Below are 25,051 nucleotides of genomic sequence, written 5' to 3' on the forward strand. Positions count from 1 at the left end.
ACGCGATGTTGATCTGGCGTTATTTTCAACACGTTCTTCGATAGCATCAATACACGAGATATCGATTACCCTAGTGCAATCGATTGTTGAGCAGAACGAAGAAAGAAAAGGAGCAATTATGTTTCGTCTCTTCTTTATTTTAACAAGACTCGGAGAAAAATTACGCGGAGAGTTTACTTTCTCTTTGGGGGGGGGGGGTTATTCCATTCGCTTGGCCATAACAAAGAACTACAACTATTTGAGCTTTTAATAATTCTCTGGATGTTAGTGACAATGGTTACACATTACTATGCAATGTTATTAGGAAATTATTCGCGTTTAAAGCACTAGACAATGGATAATGTCCAATTAACATTGCATGGTATTTGAGCTTTGTTGTTGAACTTTAAATTCACTTTCATGCACAGTTAGGCTTGTTGAACTTTAAATTCACTTTCATGCACAGTTAGGCTAACTGGGGCTGGACCTACAGCTTAAAGTGGGATCCGAACCACCATGTACTTCCACTGCATATCGAACCCGGGACCCTTTAATTTCAAGGTGACGACGTACAACTATTTGAGAAATCGCATTTAAAAAAGTCAAAAAGTTCACACTTTCTACAACTGTGTTGTCAACAATCAAAGTGCGAAGTGTACGAACAGGACGGTTAGGGGCGTAAATTCACCTCTGGGGTTGCTTGAGTTTCTCAATTGCTTCCACATGATTTATGGGGGCTTGGGGGGGCTACAACCCTGGGTCTCTTATTTGCAAATAGACTTGGGAAATAATGTTTTATGCCAAAAATGAAAACATATATATATTTGAAATGTACATATGCCTGTGGCCGAGTGGTTAGCATAGCGACGCCAAGGATTCCGGGTTCGAATCCCGCTCGGGCTTGGTTGTTTGTGAATGTCCATTAATCAATTTCATCACTCATCCCCATCTTCGCAAATTAGCCAAGAGGCACAAAACGCGATAAACTAAATCAATCAACATAACGATATATCAAAATGAAATAGATGATTATGGGCTGAAACTCCCAGGCCCGATTTTTATATATATTTCTACGATAATTGTCACATTGAAATGAAAAATGATTCTATACGCTGGAACGAGAAAATGATCGACCAAAAGTGGTCTCGTGCAGTACTCGAATAGAAAATTGCAGCCAACTATCTGAGAGAACGTGACATAAAAGTTCTATAGAGGACGACTACCTGCCACAAAACAAACAGTTCGTAATATCTCGCCTTCCAATTTACTCTGCTAACAACACGTTATCTTCGCGCCAGGAGGGGTGCCTGCAACACAGACCTTTGAAAGCGAACAGCTGCGGAAACAGAACCAGGCGTTTCGTCTCTGTTGCTAACACGCCACCACTCTACATGGATGCAGACGTTTCAAAAGGTCCTTCTACTACTGGATGAAAAGATCGCACGCCCCGACGGTACAGAATGCGGACGGAGTGAGGAGTGTGAGTCACTCCCACGCACCTGCTACGTGACCGGGACAAAATGCTGCCAATTTCATGCCCATGTCCTTACAAACGGAGGGGCTGGTGTGGCGAGGGCAGGTGACAACGCCCTCGTGCGGAAGGATATGACACTGTTGGAAAAAATGCACTCAATCGATCATCAAAATACACACCGATATTGGTAGTCTAAATTACGGCTGGTATCGAGATGTCATCAAACATGATCGTGTCTCGAAATGTCATCCCCGAAATTTTCACAAGAGGAAACAACTTTGCTTAACTTTTCTTTTTGACGCCGCGTTCCGACGCTACGAACTCTAGGAAAACAAATTATCCTCAATGCATACAAACAGGCTTACAGCTGATGCTAATGGATTATCTTTGCAATTACCGCCAACATCATCGACGATAATTCGTACTTGGCTTTTCTGCCACTCTTGGCCAATCGTGAAGATGAGGATGAGTGGTGATAAAATGAGATAGATGAAGGAACAATTCCAAACACAGGGACAACACAACATGAGCCCCCATAAAGGATTACACTGGCTGTGAGTCCAGTCGCCAGAGCCTCGCTGGTCTGCAAATAAGGAAGTTTCGAGCGAGGTCTAGAGTTTCGGATACTGAGTCTCATCTTGATTTCACAGAGGCATCGTCTCCTTCTCGTCTCAATAATTAAAATCCCATCCATAGCCCACATTATATTGTTATAGCAGACACACAGACATAATACAACGGACGGACCGCAATAAATTTTCAGCGATAATAATGTACCAATGTGATATAACATGCCAAACAATATAGACAGGCTATTGACTTCCTTAAACATGTGCGACTTCCTCGATGACGTAGCGGTGGAGGCACAGGCAACTAGCGCCACATTGCAACTTTCACGGAATTGCAGTTTTGCTGTTAAAGCGTCATGAAGTTCTACACCTCACTTGCCAATCAAAGGTTACCCTGGACAGTTTTGCAACCCCGTCTCTAAGTTTAACTTGGATTGCATGCCTTCAGTGGGTAGGAAGTGAAGGAATTTCTGCCGGCGATTGCACACACTTTCATATTTGCAGCTTTATTTTCACAGCAAATATCCACTTGCCAATCGAACGTTATCCTTGAAAATTATGCAAAGCGGCCTGCCCGGTGTAATTTGAGTTACCTGCCTTCAAGGGGTTGAAGGCGAAGGAAATGTATGACAGCTGTAAATACAGTCCCAATGATGTTGCCGTTACATACTCTACTTACCAGTTGAAGGTTATCATTGAAAGTTATGTAATACTGACTGCCTATTTGGGTTGCACGCCTTCAAGGGGGTAGAAGGTGGTGAATATTATGACAGTAACTGTACATACTGTCAAAATATATCAGCTCTGCTGTTACAGACATGAATTTCTGTACTTCACTCGTCAATAGAAAATTATCCTTGCTATTTATGCAACGCGGCCAAACCGGTGTAATTTGGGTTTCATGCTTTCAAGGTATAGAAGAAGAAATTTCTGCCGGTGAGTGTACAGACTGTCCCAACGGCGATTAGAGCTGTCCGTCTCCACAGCGCATACCACGCTTCTTACGCATCGAGTCAGGTCCGTGGATGACTTCCAACATAGTGTCTCCCTTTGTGGACCTGGCAGGCGACCAAATGAGCCGCCAGATGAATGTTATTGAAAGATCGTTAAGGCAGTGCCTCGCGATGACAATGAGAATAAAGGTTGACCGCCGCGGTTAAGTAATAATCATTTTCCCCTCTCTTCCCCGATTAACGTCGGGAAAATGGATGTACGAGGCTTTGCGTTCGATTGGAGAGCCAGGGTGCACAAATTCCGCGCCGCGCACGTAGAAGGACCACCGTTAAGGCTGGTGCGATTAATTTGGCGCACTCGCCAGCGTTGATCACCTTGTAATCGAAGAGTTATGGCTTCGACTAGCTGGAAATGTAAAAGCTGGCAAGGTAGCTGCAAAAAGTGGGTTACGGGTTCGATCCTCCAAAGAACGCTTGGTTGTTGAATAGCGAACGTGCCACCTGGGCACGAGGTCAAATTTAAGGATAATATACCGTACGAGTTGTGAAATTTCAAGCCAGCCTCGGCGGCGCAGTGGTTAGCGAGGTGTGCTACAGAGTCAGGGGTTCTAGGTTCCAATCCTGGATAAGACATTCACCTTGACAGGTAGAAACTCGACGTATAACCAAAATACAAAGATCAAGTCTGGAAATACATTACCTTATGCGTTGGCACACACAAGGGATGACGATGTACTGTGTAGAAATTTCAACGAAAAATGCAGGTTTGACCAGGACTCAAACCCGGCCACTACAATGCCATAGCTCTGCTAAGTAAGCTACCGAGCCCTGGTTTCGCCTGATTTGTCGCTACCGATATTTCACTCACTATCATGGCCTCTCTCACCGTCAACTTCCGTGGCGGAGTGCTTAGCGCAGCGTCAGCGTGAGGTTCCGGGTTCGAATCCTGACCTGGACATGGGTATTCCTTGTAAGTTTCCCTTCATCTATTTCATCACTCATCCTCGTCGTCGCAATTAGCTAAATGTGAAAGAAAAGCGACGCTAAATAACCAAATCAATCAATCTCACTCTGTCTCGTGTCTCTCGCAGTTGACAATTGGGAAGCAGATAATACAGTGACAGCGAAAGATATGCCGAACCAGGACTGCCCCGGTAGCTTCATAGGTAGAGAAGAGGCGCACCAGTGACCTGTGTTCCGACTCCCTGTCGAGCCTGCATGTTTCTCTAAAATTTCTACACGGAAATGTGTGTTGTGTATTTTTGGTACGCAAGAGTCGGGAAGAGCGTCTAACTGCCAGTTGGGAGACTCTTGTTCGAGCCCTGGGGTGGGTATTACCTATGTCGTGATGGAGAATGTGGCTTCATGGCACGGGGCAAAAACACCCGACAGCTTTTACAAAATGTATATTACCTTTCTTACCTTACGTCGCTGCTGTGCATCTTTGGTCTGATCGCGTCGACGATGATTGGATGAAGGAATACTCTGATAGAAACACCCATGGAAGGACTCGAAGTGGGGAAACCGGGGCGGCAATCCACCCATGTGCAGAATACAAGCCGATAAATTGTAAACAAAAAAAGCATTGTTCTTGCGAGGCAAGAGTTCAATCCTAAGCGATTTTATTGCCTGGAGCGTGGCCAGAAATGGACCCAGCCCCCCCTCTCCCCTCCTCTGGCAGGACGGAAACGAATTAGCGTCAGCGTCAGGAGCTCTTGATTGGGCCACGAGAACATCTCGCACTGCTCGTGGCATGTTTTTATTGGGCACTCAAAGCGACGACAAATAACTCACTCGCAAGGAGCATGTTTCCGCCGCTGTTCCTTAATTGCCTCCGCTGAAAGGCTCCCCCCGGCCGGCGTCTCGGGTGGGGGGAGGGGGGTTACGGTCTCCTTTTTGTCTCCGCCCGATCATCTGGGTTAATCGCGACCTCCGGGTTCGTCTCTCGGCTCATTTGTCCGATTCCGACTCACGCGTGCTGGCCCTTAACAGCTCACTCAATGAAGAAACGTGTTTGGTGATTTTCTGGCGTGCTTAGAGCCGGACAATATGCAGAAACTAAAGCAAAACATACTATAAAACATGCAGAATCTAGTAAAAAATAACTGAGAAGGTGCAGACGCCAGAAAAAAAAACACTATGAAGATGAAGTCAGTCAAAAAATGGATGAGAAGATGAAGTCGGTCAAAAATAATAAGACTGTGAAGATGAAGTCGGTCAATGATGACGATGAGGTCAGTCGAAAAAATAGGATGCAGAAGATGAGGTCAGTCGAAAAAAATAGGATGGAGAAGATGACGTCCGTCGAAAAAGAGGATGATGAAGATGAGGTCAGTCGAAAAAATAGGATGGAGAAGATGAAGTCAGTCAAAAAAAGAGGATGATGAAGATGAGGTCAGTCGAAAAAATAGGATGGAGAAGATGAAGTCCGTCAAAAAATGGAGAAGAAGAATAGTCAAAAAAGAGGATGGAGAAGAAGAATAGTCAAAAAAGAGGATGGAGAAGAAGACAGTCACAAAATTGTACAGGAGCACATACAGCACGGAAAGAACAGACAAGGATGACCGCCATAAACGTACAATCATAGACAACAATTTCAACAGGGATGATATAGGCACACAAAACAATAAGTTTTGATGCGAAATTGAAAAACGCACTGAAGCTGGTGCAGAAAAACGTAGAATGCAACGAAAAGGGCCACACAATGGTTGGAAGAAAACTCGCAGAAATAAATTCCACAAAGTATTTTCAAAATATTAGGCAATTCACGAGACTGAAAACATGCACTTCCTGTTGAAGAAAAATATATTTGAGAGGAAAGGGGTCAGGAATGTTGCAAAAGGAATTGATCGACTTTGCGATACGACGTATCTACTCCAAAGATCAGCTGTAGGAATCCTGCGAGAGAAAATGCACTAGGACAAGAAGCACAATATGTTTGAAACCTTGGATCGAAGAGTTTCAGGAATATCACGAGAGTTTGTGTCAACGTGTAGAAAAGTTATACGGACGACTGACGAGGCTAAGCTTCTCAATTTGAATGGAAATTCGAAAAGCTTCCTGAAGAGAGCGACGACGCACCCCCTAAGAAAAAAAAGAAAGAAAGCCGTCCGTTTGGAAAGATGGGAGGGGAGGGAGATGTGGTTAGCATCGCAGAACCGCAACTTCGGAAATCGAAGTCGCTTTGAAAATAAACGGCCCCAACAAGGGTATATTGACAATTTTCGTCTACTGCTTCCACAAGAGACTGGTGGTCGATTCGGAACGTAGGAGAAGGAGGAGGTGGGATGCTTCCAAGTGGCGAGGGTGAGGGAGACAGTTTCTCCCCTGTTGCTTGGAACCTTTCGGAGTCGGAAGAAGAAACGTAGAAACAAGTTGCGCAGATTCCTGTGGGTTTCGCATCAATGAAGAAAAATATTAAACAACTAAAGAAACTGTCAACTACAGCTTAGAGTTGGGTCACATTTTCGTTTTAACAAGGGAACAAATTCCCCTGTATAGATACCATTTTTAAACTTTCACATTTCTCAGCACTTACCGAGTTTTTAGTATGCACAATTACACCATACAAAACTACACTGACCGAGATATTTCATGCCATCGACACCAGTAAATCGATAAAATTAGACTTATAACATTTTCCCCTGTGCTCTTCAATGATTAGTGATACGATTTTGATGTAATTACATTAGTTTATTTTGTAGGTAACCAAATAAAAACTACAAACGTCAGCCATTACGATGTTTGGAACGATATACATACTTCTGGTGTATTGCATACCGGGTGTCTACAAAAGTACTTCAGGATTTCACACTGACACAAGAGAAACAACAAAGTCAACTTGCATTTACAGATAACACGAATGGGCATTCATTGAAATATTTTTGACATTCAGTAAATTTCAACACGTAATTGTCCCTTCTTGAAGGTGAATCTTCTCAGCGTACAACAAGTTCTGAACATAATATGTCCACATAAAAAAATCAAGGGGTGTGATGTCAAGACTTCGTGCTGGCCATGGGATCGACCGTCACGAAATGACAAGTATAATACAGTACTACACGAGCAAGAGCACTTAATGTTTCGTCGCAGCTCCAGGACTGACAACTAATGACGCATTCATACATAAACAGACCAGTCCGAGTTCCCAAACATGAAAAACTGGATACTTCCATCTCGGTGAGATGGTGTGATCATCATCACACACTGGCCTTCTTTACATCCCATTAATGTCAGGCTGGATGGGCCCCAGAACAACTTAACAGGACAAAATAAATCCCACATCCTCCCCCTTGGAAATCGATACCACATCTCCCCTCACGAATTAAGAGTGAACGTTCTTTTTATATTCATGTAAATGTCATATTTGTTTTATATATTTGTGATGAGTCGGTGGGATGTTCACTCCGCCACTAAAAATAACAAGGGCGGCAGCATGCACTTGCCCAAGATTTGTGCAAACGTGTCCATTTAGGGTGCGGGGTAAGTTTCCTATAATTTTAACCAATGTCTTGTAACTGACAACAACATACGTTACCTGAATATAGTCTCCTTGGTGATATCCATGTACAAATATCACTGCAAAACGATTCGGGAACTTGGCAACTCTGCAATCTTGCAACGACGCACGTAAAGTGGAGGAACGTTGAAATCTCTAGCAGCTTCGGACATGCAAACAACGTCCCTCGTCCCCCCAGAAGGCAAGCAGTTAGTCATATTTCGCGCCTACACATATTAGCAAGTGCTGCCAGACCTTGGGAGTCATTAGCGCGGCCAGAATCTTTGTCGCAGCCTCCAGATGTTCTCTTTTCAAAGGCCTCCTATCGAACGGGCACCAGATCCCTGTCTGGAAAACTTAGCACATGATGACATAATAAAACCGTAAACGTCAAACAAAATGGTGAGGTAATAAGATGTGGCCACGTTTATTCAGATTCCCACCCTTCCTTTTGTAGTTAGGATTGCTGTTAAAATAAGACTATGAAAGGAGTGTAATCGTGGGATACTGGAACGAATCATTGATTGATTTGGTTTATTTGACGATGCATTTATGCCACTATTGAACAATCGCGACGATGAGGATGAGCGATGAATGATGGATTGATTTGGTGTTTTAAGTCCACATTATGCACAGTAAGGCTAATCGAGACTGGACCTACAGTTGAAAGTGGGATACGAACCACTATGTGCCTCCACCTGGAATCGAACCCAGGACCCCTTGATTACAAGGCGATGACGCTACCACTGCGCCATCGGGGAGGCCCTAGGGGGGTGAGTGATGATAAAAATTGACGAGAGGGAAGTTAAGAACAGATCGCCGAAACTCTGTTTCGTTCGAGATTTCGATATGGTATTTGCTTATACCAAATTCACTTTACTAAACCTCCTCTTCAGACATAGGCCCTACCAAGCGGACATCTACGTAATGATTTATAGGTAAGTAATAGCCTATATTTTGTAGACTCAATATAGTGGAAACTGTGCTCCTTGATTCAGTTTTTGAGGGTTCGTAGCGTTGAAACGAGGCGTCGGTCTGTCGCATTCTTGCTTCCTCTCGATCTCGTCTCGATTTTTACAAGTCAATCTCGATAACCTCCCAACCCTGAACTGTAGTACATAATTCAGAATATTAATTTAATGATACAGTACCTTTTAGTAGGGTCCACCTCGGTAACGCGAATATTTCTTTTCAGGGCACATTTGATTCTATCCTAATTGAATGTGCAATACGAATGTTCGTTTGAAAAAAGCATGTTAATCTACGGTCTCAAACTCGGGTACATTAAAGTCGCACAACGAAGACACTTTTGATAAACTTTTCGTCGACAAAAACGTTATGAATGCGTATAATACTGTGTCACTTTGCAAGTTTCAACATTACATTGTGATTTAAAGTTGTTCGCATGTATTTCTGACACTGGTTTTTCTTTATTATTCCCAACACTTATATGATAATAAACATCGTGATTGCTCTGTATAGAATTTGCCTATGTATTGATTCGTTCTGTGACATTGTAAATGTTGTTTACACCATTTATTTCAATACTAGAATCTAGACTGAGATTTACCGTTTTGACCATGACCGGTATTTACAACTCGAAATGAAACCAAGTTTCGCCTCGTTTCGATACCAACCTTTGGACTGCTAAATAATCACTTCACTCCCCTCTCTCCGATGTCGATCCACGCCTAGTCTTTCAAACACCATTACCGCACGAACTCTGGAACAAAAAACCTGCACCTATAACCTTTATGCTCAGATATTTACATTGCTTGGTCTTCACCCCTTCGCTGAATAACCTTCAACATCATTTTTGTGCCCCACGAACCGGGGGTTGAATGAAGAGTACCATCAAGTTCACAAGTAGAATTCAAGAACATTCGACGGGGACGCAATCGCCCGTGAATCGCTTAGAATAATAAGAAACCTAATTAAATCACGTCGAGGCACCTAAGCAGCTCCCCTAATCAAAACAGAAAGACAAGAAATGCATTTAAATTTCAAATCTCTCAGTGACGCGCTTGTGAGGGGGAAATTGATAGTCTTGTTTTTTCACAGACTTCTCAGAACATTCCAAAAGACCTCGATCTGTTTCTATCGACATACAAGAACGCCACTGCTATATGTTTATTCTTGACTTGGCTTGCACCATATTTAACTTTCACTAGACAATTGAATTCAGCCACCTTGTCGGCAGAGACATCTAGTGGAAATTCCACGCGTCAACGAACTGAACGAAGCTTTCGAAACTTGACCAAGAGTGAACATTTTAGCTACATAAATATGATAGTCAAAAGCCTTTCTAATTTGCAGTAAATATTCTACGACAAGCTGTTTCACTAAGGTAGAAATTATCACAATACGAGCGGTAAAACTCGTACGAATTTGGAAAGACGAAATGTATGTTTGCTAATCTTAGCCACAACCGTGCACCAAGGAATACACCCAGTGTGGAAGTTAAACGGATAAACGACTGAAAAAATATTGTGGATTATGATAAAATAATTACATAAGCACACAAAACCAAGAATAATTTCGATGCACTTGAAAGATTCACTAGTTGACCCCTGTCAAAATGAAATGGAACAAACTTATGCTCACGATAAAGTCAAAACCAATAACTGAACATAAAGTCGCAACCAGTGATGTGCCGTACACTATAAGTTTACGTCTACATGCGTCGTCTAACTGTAATCTACGCGTAGATTACATTGGGTTATAGTTTACATAGCCTAAGTAGGCAATCTAAAGTACATTAAAATTAATTTTCAAGGCTTTCATGAAAGGAAAATTACATTTTCAATTATACTCGTATTGGTTCCTAAGGAATTGACAAGAATCCTATTTACAACAAAATTTCTCTTCTGTTCTATCATCAACTATGAAAGAAGATATATCGTATGCAAAAAAAAAAAAAAAAAAAACAGATGGCAGTCGTGAGGCAAAAGTGGTATTTTTCCCATAAAACACTAGAATATTTTCTGTTAGGTTCTTTTCCTAGGTGAGAAATTGTTAGAATTTGCAGAGAAGGGTATGAAAGGTTTTCCTCACACGTTGCCTACTGATACGCAGTATAATTTTATTTTAATTCCACAGCGCCCTTTGCTAACTTATCACCTTTGGCCATGTTGTTTACATAGATTACGTCGTCTACGTGTATAAAATAGTATGCGTGTAGAATGAAGACTATCGTTGTTTACGCGTAGAGGCACATCACTGGTCGCAACACGTAGTAAACTATGCAAAACCAAAACTACAACATAACGTAAATGATGTCGAACATTTTTAGACACGGAATGTATTGTATGTTCTATGAACTCTGCTATTCTTCAGTGAAGCCAGTGCAAAGGAAAATATTGTTTCAAAAAGTTATTTGTGTTGGTGTAACTCAAAACTTCAGAGGGGGATAGAGTTCTACTGCTGTTAAGATAGACGAGATGCCAAGAGAAAACACACATATCGATTTAAATATTACAATATCAGATATTGAGTAGTATCATTTGTGTGGCGTTGGATCAAATTATGAATCATCCTTCATGTCGAAACCAACCTTACAAGAATTTATTTAGTTCGCTTCTCATAAGGAAGCTTGTTGAAAGAAGGCACGAAAAACTTACTACAAAAAAGACTATGTGATGTACTTCTTTTTGTACGTAGTCGATAAGTTAATTAAGTTAACTGGGAGAAAGACGGTTGAATTTCATTTTGAGACCCGAACGCTACTGCCATTTTGAAACCAATCGCTTTGGCATGCAACAGACGCGCACAGTGGACATAATTATTTGAAGTTTATGTAGAAATAAATGCACTGTTTCCTGTACGAGTGCTGCTCATGCAAGAAACATTTTTCCCTGACTTCCAACTTGGATCCTTCAGATCCTACAAACGATTGCTTTGATTTTGTTTTTTTGTGTGCGCGTCCTGTGTTGACCTCTGGCACAATGTATGCAGGACGCGACCTTAATGAATAGTAAACTGAATGAGGATTGTTTTCCAGGAATCCTCTGACCTTTCCGTCCGTGAACGGGCGACTGTCAACGTGAGAGTGACGTGCCAACGCTGAGGTCTGACGCTGATGAAAAATTTATGGAAGTTGAAACCGAGTTCAGTTTAAGCACTTCGTAGACTGTTGGATTGTGGATATCAATTCAGATAAACTTTGGAACAGTGACTTATCCAAAAATTTCCATTTTTTCCAAACAATATGTGCGGAATTTCGACATTTTTTAAAAAAACATATAGGGCAAACTGAGCTATATGTCTATTCCCCATTCAACTTTTCAAATTATCATGCAGCGTGTTACGGGATGACCCTGTCGGGAGGCATCCAAATGTCAACCTCATTTCCTGGACTGCATTTTGCAGACTAACGAGGCTCTGGCGTCTGTATCTGCAGCCAGGATAATCCTATAGGAATTGTGTTGTCATTCATATGTGTTTGTCCATTCATCCATCTCATCGATCACCATTCATTCTCATCTTCGCGATTAGCCTGAAGTGGCAGAAATAAGAAGTGAATCAAGTTATCACAGCATATTTGCACAGGATCATAATAAATAGTATATATCCCGTATGTCAAATTATAACGATGAAATTAACATTAACTTGTGGATTCTGATCTGTTTGTTTACATGAATATGGGAAAACTAGTCAAGTATAAATACACTGATTTGATTACCAGCCGAAGTCCGTGTCGGAGTGGTTAGCACAGCGCGCTACGACCCAATGGGTCCTGGGTTCGAATATAGACTTGGGCGTTCTTTTTTGAGTGTCCCTTCAATTTAATCATATCATCACTCACATCCTCATCGTCGCGATTAGCCAGAAGTGGCAGAAATGCGACGCTAAATAACAAATATCAGATCGGGTTCGATACCCGGTGGAGGCACATAGTGGTTCGGATCCCACTTTAAATTGTAGGTCCAGTCCAGACTATACCCTGTCCCAGCTAACTGCAGAGCAGGGCCGCGCATAGCAGCAGAGGAGGAAGAAGGAAATAGAGTGGTGAAAGCGTACTACGTGTACGGACACGGATTGTCAAAAGTTGCACTTGCTGTTTCATCCCTAATATGTCCCTACGAATTTCTTAAACGAAGCGTACGGACTTAAAGACAAAAATACAGTCCGTTTGCCATGTGCGTACGGTATTTTCGTTTTCAAAAGATTGCAACGCTGACAGAGCGAAGCAGGGAAATCGGGTAACTCCAGTTGTCCATTACGCAATCCCGTTTCTCTCACTGTCCATTGGTGGAGCCGTCTCGCGTCACTACTTGCGCAGAGACTTGTTCTCGTTCACCTGGTCTACAGTTAGCTGGTACAGTGGGATCCGTGAGTATTACCGTGCAAATTGTTCATCACCATATTCGTGCACTATATTTGACCCAATAAGAGCTTCAAGATTTAAAAGAAAACTCAAAACAAGTTGTTGACAACTTCTGCACCAGCATACATAAAAATCCATCGCTTAAAAACACATAGGATGTGAGAGAAAAATTAATGAAAATAGTCATGGACAATTTGCACGGTAATACTCATGGATCCCACTGTACACGGTATAGCTTTAGTGTGCACAAAGTTGACTTAAAAATCAAATTATTCAATCAATCAATTTATATCTGTAGGCTAATCGCAACGGTGAGGATGAACATACCTTATTTTTCACTTTTTCAATCTATATCTCTCTCTCTCTCTCTCTCTCTCTCTCTCTCTCTCTCTCTCAGGAATAGATAAGGATTAAGGAACCAACCAACAAAACACTCCGCCACTTTACAAAGTGAACAACAAATTTAGGAGCCAAGTATCTTTGTACCCTAACACGCACATTTTAAGTTAAGTCTGTGTCACTTTGCAAAACATGGGTCGTTGACAATCTTCGGTCGGAAGTTGTCTTCACGGCGGCTCTATCGATGTCCTTCCAGGTGGGCGATCAATCGCGTTCCGTGCCGACGCCCGTGAAAGCGTTGTTGACTTGTCCCTGGGCACCGTTTGCGAAGAAGGCGATGCCCCACATAGCAGGACATGCGGCGTTGACTTTCTTGGAATAAAACTCCGCGCGTACCACACATTGCATCGACTGGGCTAATTCCGAAGCACGGCCGAGGTCATTTCTTGGGACAGGAAGAATGGCAGAAGCACCGAAAGCGCTTTGTACAGTGGGATGTACAAGTAATGCTCCGCAAATTGTCCACGACCAGAGCCAATTATGTTCAGTGAAAATGTAAAATCGTCTCTAGCTCCTGTTAGTTAAGTTAGATTTTTCATCGCAAAATTTCCGCGTTCAACATGAACCTATCTGTAATCGGAATTTATGAGGCAACTGTAGGCTTTAACAGATTTCCAGAATAAAACAGTTCGATAGTAGTGCTTGTGCTATAAAGGCTTCCCAAGGATAATTCAAAGTTAACGCATGACCAAACAAATTGCATAAAAAACAGTTCGCAATATTTTTAGTGTTCAGGAAATTTGTATCGTCATCTACACTCCACGTTATGACGTCACGTACTCGTTGAACACCTTTAGGAATCCCGTTCTATATAATAAACACAATATTTCATACTCTAATTAAGAGAATAGTAATAAAATATATTCTACACTCAAATTACATCTAAATCCATCGTCTGTTTTTATGCCTGTGAAACAATCTATGCTATCGGTTTGAGATTACATTTTATGGAAAGATTTTTATATTTAAAAATAGTTATGGGAGTTGTGTGAAGGCCGGCTAATTAAATCAAACTATTTCGGTTATGTGTACAGTATTACCGTGCAAATTGTCCATCATCATGTTCGTACACTTTATTTGACCCAATAAAGAGCTTCAAGAATTAAAAGAGAACTCAAAACAAGCTGTTGAAAACTTCTGCACCAGCATACATAAAAATCCATCGCTTGAAAACACATAGGATGTAGGAGAAAAATTAATGAAAATAGTCATGGACAATTTGCACGGTAATACTAAAGATCCCACTGTACGAGACAAATCTGAAACATCTGTATTGTTAATCAAAAGGCTGTGCCAACAATAACTGGGTAAAGATGTGATTTCTATAATGGTTACCTTTCTATAGCTGCTGGTCAAAAAGTGCTATTTTTTTGCAAATTTTACGAAGATTAAACTAAGGATTCGAAACTTCCTAACTAGTGCATGCGATCTGTGCTTAGGATGCTTTAACTAGAGCCATCTACCGAAACGTTCCGAACCAACCTTTCTTGTATCAAGCAAATCGCCACCCAGTGGACTTTAATATTAATAATTCATATTTTTAACCATGTTGTTTAGTTTTATAATGCCTGCCATACCTTTCTATTTCAATATTGAAACTGAAATTTCACAAATACCATTTCAAGTTATTACTGAATATTAGTAATAAACAATATACGTATAAGCTATGTCTTGTTAAATTGATATACCTGCCACCTGATGGTAGGTTCGTATCACAATGGTAGACTATATGGCTACGATCTTGTAGTTGTCTACAACAATACTAGTCCATAATTTCACCTTGGCGTTTAAAATCCACGTGTAATTCTTAGTATGTAACATGATCATTAAAAATTAAAAATTTTACGTCATAGGTAAAGAAGTAGAAGTAATACGCCAAAAATTGCTAGTTCCACTTCAGAAGGTGTTGCTGCTGAGATTAACTAACTATATTTTACACTGGACAAAATAAATCACTCCAGCAATGCCAGCTCATTCCCTTCAATGAAATCTAACCCTTTCAACACTGAAGATCAAGTATCAGCTTTCAATCAACGTCAACGAACATCAATCAAAAGCAGCTGATAGCGATCGACGGGACCAGACAGATCCGATTTATTACGGTAAATATAATACCACGACCAACCCCCTTGGTATTTTTAATTGAGCAGTGATTTATGGTCTATCCATCTCCCTTATTTCACAATCCTGGAACACGGGCAAAAGATTTCTGCACCGAAGCCAAAACTTCATGCCAGCCGCTAGAGCGAGCCACATGCACAAATCTCGCTCGGGGGAAAAAAAAAGAATGAAGAGAATGGAATTAATGATTTGTTTTCATCTTTCTGACAGGAGCGTCAAACACGAATCTCTCTTTGTCGTTCTGTGCTGATAGTGAACACAATTCTAGCTTTATCATCATTTGCACGTCCCTTTTTCATAGAGTCTTTAATAGAAGTCATTCACGTGAACGAAGACCAGAAAACTGAAGGTACGATCGTGTTTGTCTTGGAAGCTAAAAAATCTTCGTTATACACCATGTTTACCATTGCTCACACACCACCGGGGGGGTTGGAGGGCAATAAAATCGAAGCTCTTTACTGCCTCGTCAACTAGTTTGCAGCGCTCTCCAAGAATCCTAAACAGGTGGCTAAAAATAAAACAGCGCGGTAATCAATCGCGAGATCCCAAGAAGTGGGTCGTTTCCTTCAACACCAGACGCGACATGGACGGCTGGAAGACTATGATATACGGTGGAGCAAGAGAAGTTCAAAAGGAAAGAAATAAGGCCCCCTACCTTTCCAATTTTCAGCGAGTGCAAGGGCAAATTCCCGCCTCGAAGAGCTCCAACAAATTCTCCGATCCATCCAGATATTATAAAACACTGCGATGTTTTTACTATATTTTATTTTTATCATGTTCATTATGACACGTTATTAAAAGATTCAAGTTCATTCTGCACACTTTAATTGGAAGCCACCCATGGGGGCCGAGCCCACCCAATAATTTGTCATATTATTATGTATTTGTTGTTAATAGTGGTAGATCGCTTACTGAAATCAGAAAATAACATTTAGAAACAAAATAGGATGCATTGTTGTTGTGCATTAATATCATGATACGAGGCATATTCGTAAAGTACGTACCGTTTGCAAATATTGCCGCTGTAGCGCTGCAGTCGCGACCGTGTGAGTTTTCGCTGACGTCCATCATCCGTCAGTAAGCCACAGGCACTCGTGGGAGCAGGTCACGCTTTTTTTCTCGTAGTTTTCGGAAGGTTTGAAATGTTCGTTCAAGAAAATCAATCGACCCGCCGAATGTGAAGTCCGGTCTGTGATTCGTTTTCTGAATGCAAGAAAGGTGAAGCCGGTAGACTTCCACCGTCAACTGTGTGAGGTCTATGAAGAGGGTGCAATGAGTGAAGCGATGGTGAGGAAATAGGTCCGGATGTTTAGAGAAGGTCGTGACACAGTTCACGATGAACCAAGGAGCGGTCGGCCATCTGGTTGTGACCGAGGATTTGGTGCGTGCGGTCGACGCGGAAATTCGTGAAAACAGACGCTTCACAATATCGTCGCTTTCAATGGAGTTTCCACAAATTTCAAGAACAGTCCTCTACGAAATTGTGAGAGATCGCCTGGAATATCGAAAATTGTGCTCAAGGTGGATGCCGAAGGACCTCACAGAGGAACACAAAAATAGAAGGTCTGCCAGTACGCTAAAGTTCTTGTCGCGATATGCAGAGGAAGGTGACGATCTTTTGAGCCATGTTGTCATTGGTGATGAGACATGGGTGTCCAACATGACTCCTGAATCAAAGCAGCAGTCCGTGGAATGGAGGCATACAGCATCGCCAGTCAAAAATAAATTCAAGCAGTCAACTTCAACCCGCAAGATCATGTGCACCGTGTTCTGGGACAGAACGGGGGTTTTGCTGATTGAATTCTTGCCTAGAGGATAGACCATAAACAAAGATGCCTACTGTGACATTGTTACGTACCCGCACATGTAAACATTATGGCCAATGATTGAAATAAGGAATCATAGATGGCAGCACGCGGAAGAAATATTAAGATCGCAGATTACAGTAACAATGCGCACGCGAATTGATTGAAAGTGTTTGGTGAACTGAAATTAATTGTACTTACATTAATTTATGAACTGAGATAAACAATGGAGATGGATCAAGGCGAGATAAAGAAATGATCGACACGTGCAGCATGTGAGATTGTATGTAAAGATTAATGAAGTTAAAAAGCGATTACAATTTTATAATCTCTTTCGTCTTAGTGGGAAGGAGTTTTCCCACTAGACCTTTTTGGTTGTTTTCCCCGGTGCACTTCCGTTGCGGCGCATCTATTGCTGACCCGGATCGAGGTCGAGCGCGGGAGAGGTGGCGCCCTTCGATTAACCTCTTTTTTCTGCTTGTATTAGGCTATTGCGCAGCAAAATATTGATTCGAATTATTGTTGTATCTTTGAAAGGCATTGATTTCATCAATAGAAGAATAAGTAAATTGATTAGCAGAAGAAGATTATCGACTAGTAGAAGTAGTAGTTTATAGAAGAATAAGTATATTGATTAGTAGAAGAAGTCTACTAACGAATAGTAGAATAAGTATATTGATTAATAGAGAAAGAAGACTATCGATTGGTAGAAGAAGTAGTCTATTAACCAATAGAAAATTTCGTCTATCAACTAATGGAAGTAGTCTCGTAATCAATGTGAGAATAAATATATATTAAAGAAGTATAAGAAGAATTCTATTAATTAATAGAAGAAGAAGCCTATTGATAAATAGAAGAAGTGTATTAAATAGAAGAAGTGCATTAAATAATAGAAGAAGTGCATTAAATAATAGAAGTAGTTCAGAATAAGTATATTGATCAATAGAAGAAGTTTATAGAAGAAAAAGTATATTGATTAATAGAAGAAGAAGTCTACTAACGAATGGAAGAATAAGTATATTGATTAGCAGAAGAATAAGTATAATGATTAGTAGAAAAAGAAGTCTACTAACGAATAGAAGAATAAGTATAATGATTAGTAGAAAAAGAAGTCTACTAACGAATAGAAGAATAAGTATATTGATTAGTAGAAGAAGAAGACTATGGATTAGTAAAATAAGTCGATTCACCAACTGATAGAAGAAGAAGTCTATTAACGAATTGATAGAAGAAGAAGTCTATTCACCAACTGATAGAAGAAGAAGCCTCTTAACCAGTAGATGAACCAGCCGATTAATTGATAGAAGAAGAGGAAGTCTTTCACGTATCCAGAAAGAAGCAGCAGCTTGTTAGGCAAATAGAAGAAGTCCATCACGTATCCAGAAAGAAGAAGCCTTCCAGTAGATGAAATATGTTTAATAGAGATATATGTGACCAAGAAACAAAGAGGCAGCTTTAAATACAATCCTGTATATAAATTTAATGTAATATGAAAATTAAGAATATACGGTGCATTGTTAAACAAGTTGTTTCCTTTTCTTCCTTCTATAATAAGTTATCAATCAGTTTTAGTTGCCCTGAGAATCTCATGTTTTACCCTGGCCTAAGCCGGACTGGTGTCATCCCCTCGGCGAGGCACGTAACAACATTAATCCGGCTGCGTGGTGCAATTCAAAACAAAATACGTGGAATGCTTAGCGAAGGCATTGTGTTGCTTCACGACAATGCTCGTCCGCATACGGCCCAACAAACTCAAAATTTAATCAAGTCATTCGGCTGGGAACAATTTGATCATCCGCCCTACAGCCCTGACTTGGCACCAAGTGACTCATCTCCTCCTTTATCTGAAGTTTTTTGCTGGTCAGCGTATCGACGATGACGACCACGTTGAAGCAGCAGTGCATTGATGGCTTTCATCACAGGCGGGTACATTCTATGATAATGTGATACAAAAAGTTGTGCCACGCTACGACAAATGCTTGAACAATGGTGGAAACGACGTAGAAAAGTAGTTTGTCTGGAGAATGCAATGAAAACAAAAAAAAAAAGGTACGAAACTATTTTACTTTCTTTTTTACCCCCTTTCGGTACTTACTTTCCGAATACGCCTCGTACATGGAAAGGAGGCTTTAGGGTATTTTTTGTGAACGTATAACTTAACTGTTCCAAGCCCATCAAATGTTTTTCAAAAGTTGGCACCCCTGCACATTTTCACAGCTAAGAGACATATTTCTTAATATATGACGAATATAAGTAACTGAAGTTCAGTTTTTATATGTACTTACTGTTTTACTCTTTCATCACATGTGGCTTCTTCAGGAGTTTACAAAAGTTTAAAACATGGGAAGATATAAGTTGGGTTAAAATTGAAGGTAAAAGACTATGCAGTGTCTCCTGTCACTGCTTCCTGCTTTGTCTGGCAACCTTGAATTTTAACCTTTTGAACTCATCTTACCTTCCCATGTCTTAAACTTTGACTCTTCTCTCCTGAAGAAGCTACATGTGGTGAAAGCTATAGTGAAACAGTACGTACTTGTCAAAACTGGACTTCAGATAGTGAAATGATGGCATGTGGTGTAAGTTATGCCTTATATGATTAAGCTTGAAGTTTCGTTAGTGTGTGAAAAGAAGTCCACACTTAAGTTGCTTTATATGTTTCATGTTTGGATCTAGTATGAACGACATTCCTGGTCTTTCTCTCATAATTAGCTTTTGTAACATTATGTTCAATTTATTCCTTCAGTACACATTTTTGCTATTTCGATCACAATATGTACACGATGCAATATAAAGAGCAAAATGCATAGTCTGGAGCTAGTATGCAAATAATGCACTCTAACCACTAACAAGTTTGAAATTAACTTATGCTGGTCTGAACCTCAATCAGTAATGAATGAAAGCAGATTCATTACATCTGTCCTGCCTCAATAGAATCATATTCAAGCAATGCCTCACTTGCTCACGTTAAAGCAGAAAGTAACGAATAAAATATGTGCAAGGGGAAATTTTACGACATTCGTACTTGGCACGCCATGCTATTTCTTAATAGCAAACTCATTTTGCGCGGTCATAACGCATATACACACCAACATTTTGCACAGAGCTTCTCCGTAAACGTTTATCTGCAAAGCACTACAGTGCCATATTTATTAAACATCTTATAAATATCCACTCGCCTCATTTAATTCCGAGTATCACTGTATTAAAAATCAAACAGTTATTTCGCAGTTGTAATAAAAACAAGTCATATCAGTGCTAAACTTTCATTGTTATGAAACATGTTGGCGCGTGGCATTTGTTCACCAGCATAAACACTAATATTAGCATATGCAAAGCAGTAACTTTTTACATCGTTCAGGCGACTATAAATCAAATATCTATTTTCTAGTTAACGAACCCAATAAACAAAGAAACAATACACACTCAAAAGATTTATAAGCATTAAACTGACAGTAGTTAAAACTGTAATGATTCTACTTTATTTCAGGCAAATCGCACTTTCCCCGTTACAGAGAAAGTTAAGGGTAAGAAGACATTTCGACCGACTACTCAGAAATATTATTCAAGTTTTCTCCAACAGGACGAAAACGAAAGCCACGTAACGGACATTAATTACGTCACGGAACTATTTACACTGAAGTACAGCTACACGTAATACGAGGTTGTGAATTTCACCTCAAGATCAAAGATTTGACGCCAAACTCTTATTCAAATCCATAAGAGCATTCTTGGGTGTTCACCTTCTCGGTCAAACGCTGTATTTCGTCTTCTGACGTGAGGCTAAATGCGTTCGTTGTTAGGCTAAATGTAACGCATTTATGCTAAGAACTTTAAGCCTAAAGGTGCGTATACATGTGCGAACCGAACCGTTCACGAACCGCTTGTGAACCTCTTGTTCTCACTATTGGGACGTGGTTTTCAGCGCCGGGCGAACTGCTTGTGAACCGCTCGTGGCGATCCATCACAAAGGCGTTCGCAGTTCACATTGGGACTGCGTCGTGCGCAGTTCGTTGCTTCTGGTCCTCGCGCGAACCTCCAGATTTTCTATTGGTTTTGTTGCAGTTTTTGATGTAATTATGGAGTGGTCAGAGGAAAATGCACTAAAGCTTATTGGTATTTATGAAACAAGATCTTTACTCTCTGATCCTAAACATAAGGACAATTTAAAAAAAAAATAAAAAAAATAAGAGATGCCTTGAGAGAAATAGGCGCAGAGATGAATATTTGTGAGGAACAAATGTGACTTCAAATCCCTCATAAGCTCCGTACCAGTGCGTTTCTTATACAGGTTGGTGTGCCACCAACGTCGGTTTCCTCTCTTCTTGCACAAACTAGCCATCACTAAAGCCGCACCACTCATCACCAAAATCCCATACTTTTCCTCACGCGAAGACAAGATGAACACTAAACAAATGACTGTCTGTGGTTCGCGGTTTTCCATGGATCGTTGGAAGTTCGCTGGTAAGAATAATTTCAGCGAACGGTTCACAAGCGGCTCGCAAACGGTTCGGTTCGCACATGTAAACGCACCTTTACAAGCCTAAACCTACCTAACCACGAAAACAATCATCCATTTGCATGGCTGTACCATTTGCAGCTTGGAAGCGAGTCCTAACTCCCGAAGCATTCAATCAACAAGCGAGTAGCTGACGTCATGTCAACCCAGCACCTATCGCTAACTCTTAATCACTTTCTGCGCTGTTGGCTGGCTAAATAGTGATTGCTGTTATTCATTTGTAGCTTTGGAGCGAGTTCTAACTCCCGAAGCATCCAATCAGCAAGCGAGCCGCTGACGCCACCTTAACCCAGCACCTATAGCTAACCCTCTTGCTAACGCTATACGGTGCTGGTAGACTCGTTAGCTAAATTCCTGCTGCCATCTGGAGACGTTCCGAAAATGATCTGACAAAACCAAAGGTCAATGAAACTCAATTGGTGTAGTGTAGTGCCAGAAATGGCAATTACAGTAGGGAAAATTTTAATGGACTCGACTTTTCGGCGTTATTTTTAATACACTTTTTCTGGTAAATATACCTTAAATCGTCGTCGCCTTATAATCTAGGTATCCCGGGTTCGATACCCGGTGGAGGCACATAGTGGTTTGGATCCCAGTTTAAATTGTAGGTCCAGTTTAATCAACGAATGATATTACCGGTAGTATTTTAATTTCCAAGTCATGTGGCCTACTCCTGTTCGTGATTCATACGTTGGAAATATTTCTGAGGAAGTTATTTTTCATTTCTCACGCGATATATGCCGATGTTACGGCTTCCGTGTGACGGTAGGTGCGCACTCGATCTCCGCCAAAATCGCCACACTCCTCTCGGGAACGGAAAAGTGTTCCTGGCGCGACAAATACCGATGTTACGGCTTCCGTGCGACGGTGTGAGCACGCTATCTCCCACCAGAAACCCACCCCTTTGCCCTTTGCTCGGTGATGCAACACAGTTCCAACAGAAGGTGAAAAATCGTGGGAAACACCCATTTATACATGGTTGAAGGAATTATTCCATGTATAACACGCACCATAATTTTTTGGGGGGATAACATTTTGGAAAACATGCTCTTTATGGACGTGTAAATATGGTAAATTTTATTTTTTAAGCCTAAAACACACCAGAGATGTTGAATTTTAGCGGTAATTTTCGTTCTTTAGGCACAAAATATATTTAATTTCGCGAAAAAGGGCATAAACCGCGATTTTGAATGCATGAAAAACTGCAGAACATGCCACGCACGTACATGAAAACATTTATTTACCCAACAATCAACAATTCAACATCTTTCGGTGTTGAATTCTCGAAAAATCTAGATTCCTACTTATCGCGCTGGAGAGAACAAAATCCAGGGAATCTGTTGCTTAAGATATCGCTGGACAAAACACGCAGAACAAAAGCAACTTGAACAAACTTTCAACAGATGTTCCATTCTTCAACTTTGCAATCAACAAAACCTAACAATTAAAGAAACAAGAATATCCAAGACAAGACAAGAATAAAACATTATTGGCCGTAGCTTTCTACCGATAAGAAACAGCACTCGGCCATTGTTGTCCTGCCTGTTTCCCATCATTCCCTAGCAGCGTGCACAAAAGGGCTCTGTTCGCTGCAACTGTTAATTGCCAAGACAATTACCGCTTCGATAGACAAACAAGTCACCGGATGAAAAAAAAAATAAGTATTTTTCTACGCAAAAGAGGTTCGAAAAACTAGCTGAACATCGGTCTCTCATATTTATGACCAAAAGCCAAAGTTCAAGATTAAACCATGTATTCGGTGGCTGATTTTTGTACAGTGGGATGCAAAAGTATATTGCTCGGCAATTTGTCCATGACTGTTTAAATCGAGTTTTCGCTTGCATCCTACGGGTTTTCAAGAAACTGATTTTTACGTATGGTGGTGCAGAGGTGCAAACAGCTTGTTTGGCGTTTCAATTCGTGAAACTCTCACTGCGTAAGGCGAAGAGAAAAAAGATGGTGGTGGACGCTGGAGTACGCAGATTTTTTTTTTTCGGTGGTAACTGCGGTGTAGGGGAAACGGAATACACAATAAAATATTTCGCAGTTACAATTTTTAACCCAGGTTTTGAAAGTTGTACAAGGACAGAAATGGTTAATAGGGGGTCATTTTGAAGGGCGTTCGTTTTTCCTGACAACTATAATGCTTTCATTCGAAAATTTTAATTTTTCTCAAAATTTCGGAGGGGGTTGCAGCCCCATCAGTTCCCCCTGCATACGCCAGTGGTGTGACAATTTGCTTGGTAATACGTACGACAGCTTAATTGGAATGTTCGGAAATTATGACGTAAAGGAGCGCGTAACCTCTGGGGGAGGGGTTTATTGGGTTCTTCCTCATCAACGATCCCATCCTTAAAAAGTAATTCATTCTCACGTCATACATACATTAGTAAAGATATCAATCACCTCCCCCTTGTATTTAGGAAATTCTATGGATATTTCAGATTTGGTAAACGGAGACTGGACCGAAGACTGTCCCCCAACTGAGTGGGGGGGGGGAGACCAAGGGACTGGAGCCATGGCGAGACCTTTTTTTTTATTTGAACATCGCAGCTTGAGGCGAAAGGGAAAATTGGGCAAAACTGGAAAATTTTGATATTTTTCCAAAATTAGTTGTGCCCTTATACTCTTGCCTCTGGTCTCTAGAGCAGTGATTTCCAACATCAAAAGGTCCGAGGGCCAAAATTATATCCAGCAGTTGATTGGCGGGACGCATTTTGGGGGGGAGGGGAATTAAAAAATACAAAAATTGTAAGTACTGAACAAAAATTGAGGCCGATCTGCTTCTTTTATTAAAGTTGGAATGTCCACTTGAATTTCTGTATTTGAAAGTCTCAGAAGGTGAAGCAGTGAAGAATCTGCCAGTCGGCTTCTGTAGCGGTTCTTGATGAACTTCATTGAAGAAAAAACACTTTCACACGTGTATGTACTGCGTTCCTTTGAAAGGTATTTGAAAAACTCGGGCCCCTCTTCTTGCCTAGTTTGAAGGAACACATTGCCTTGCAAATCACACAATTCAAGTAGGAGAGAAAAGCTTCTTGTTCTTCGATGTTAACGCCAAGAGGATTGCTAAATCTCTTGCTGCTTTTAAGTTCTTCAAAATCTTTAAATCTGGAGTCAAACCCATCCATTATTTATTTAATATTTGCACTGAATTCAGAAAAGTCCAGTGTTTCTTCATCTCCTGCTAGCCGCCGACAGCTTGGAAAATGGACCAGGTTATTCCTCTCCAAAGTAACGTTGAAAATCTTCAGTTTATTACGAAACCCATTTAGGTTTCCCCTTAAATCTGACACCAGCTGGTTTCTTCCCTGCAATTCCGCATAGCGAAGAGGTGGGAAGCGAGCAAGTTCATTCCGCATAGCGAAGGGGTTGAATGCATGGTGTGAAAAGAACGTTACGTCAATTTAG

The sequence above is a fragment of the Lepisma saccharinum genome, chromosome 7 (genome assembly GCF_977018435.1).
Source record: "Lepisma saccharinum chromosome 7, izLepSacc3.1, whole genome shotgun sequence".
NCBI lineage: Eukaryota > Metazoa > Arthropoda > Insecta > Zygentoma > Lepismatidae > Lepisma > Lepisma saccharinum.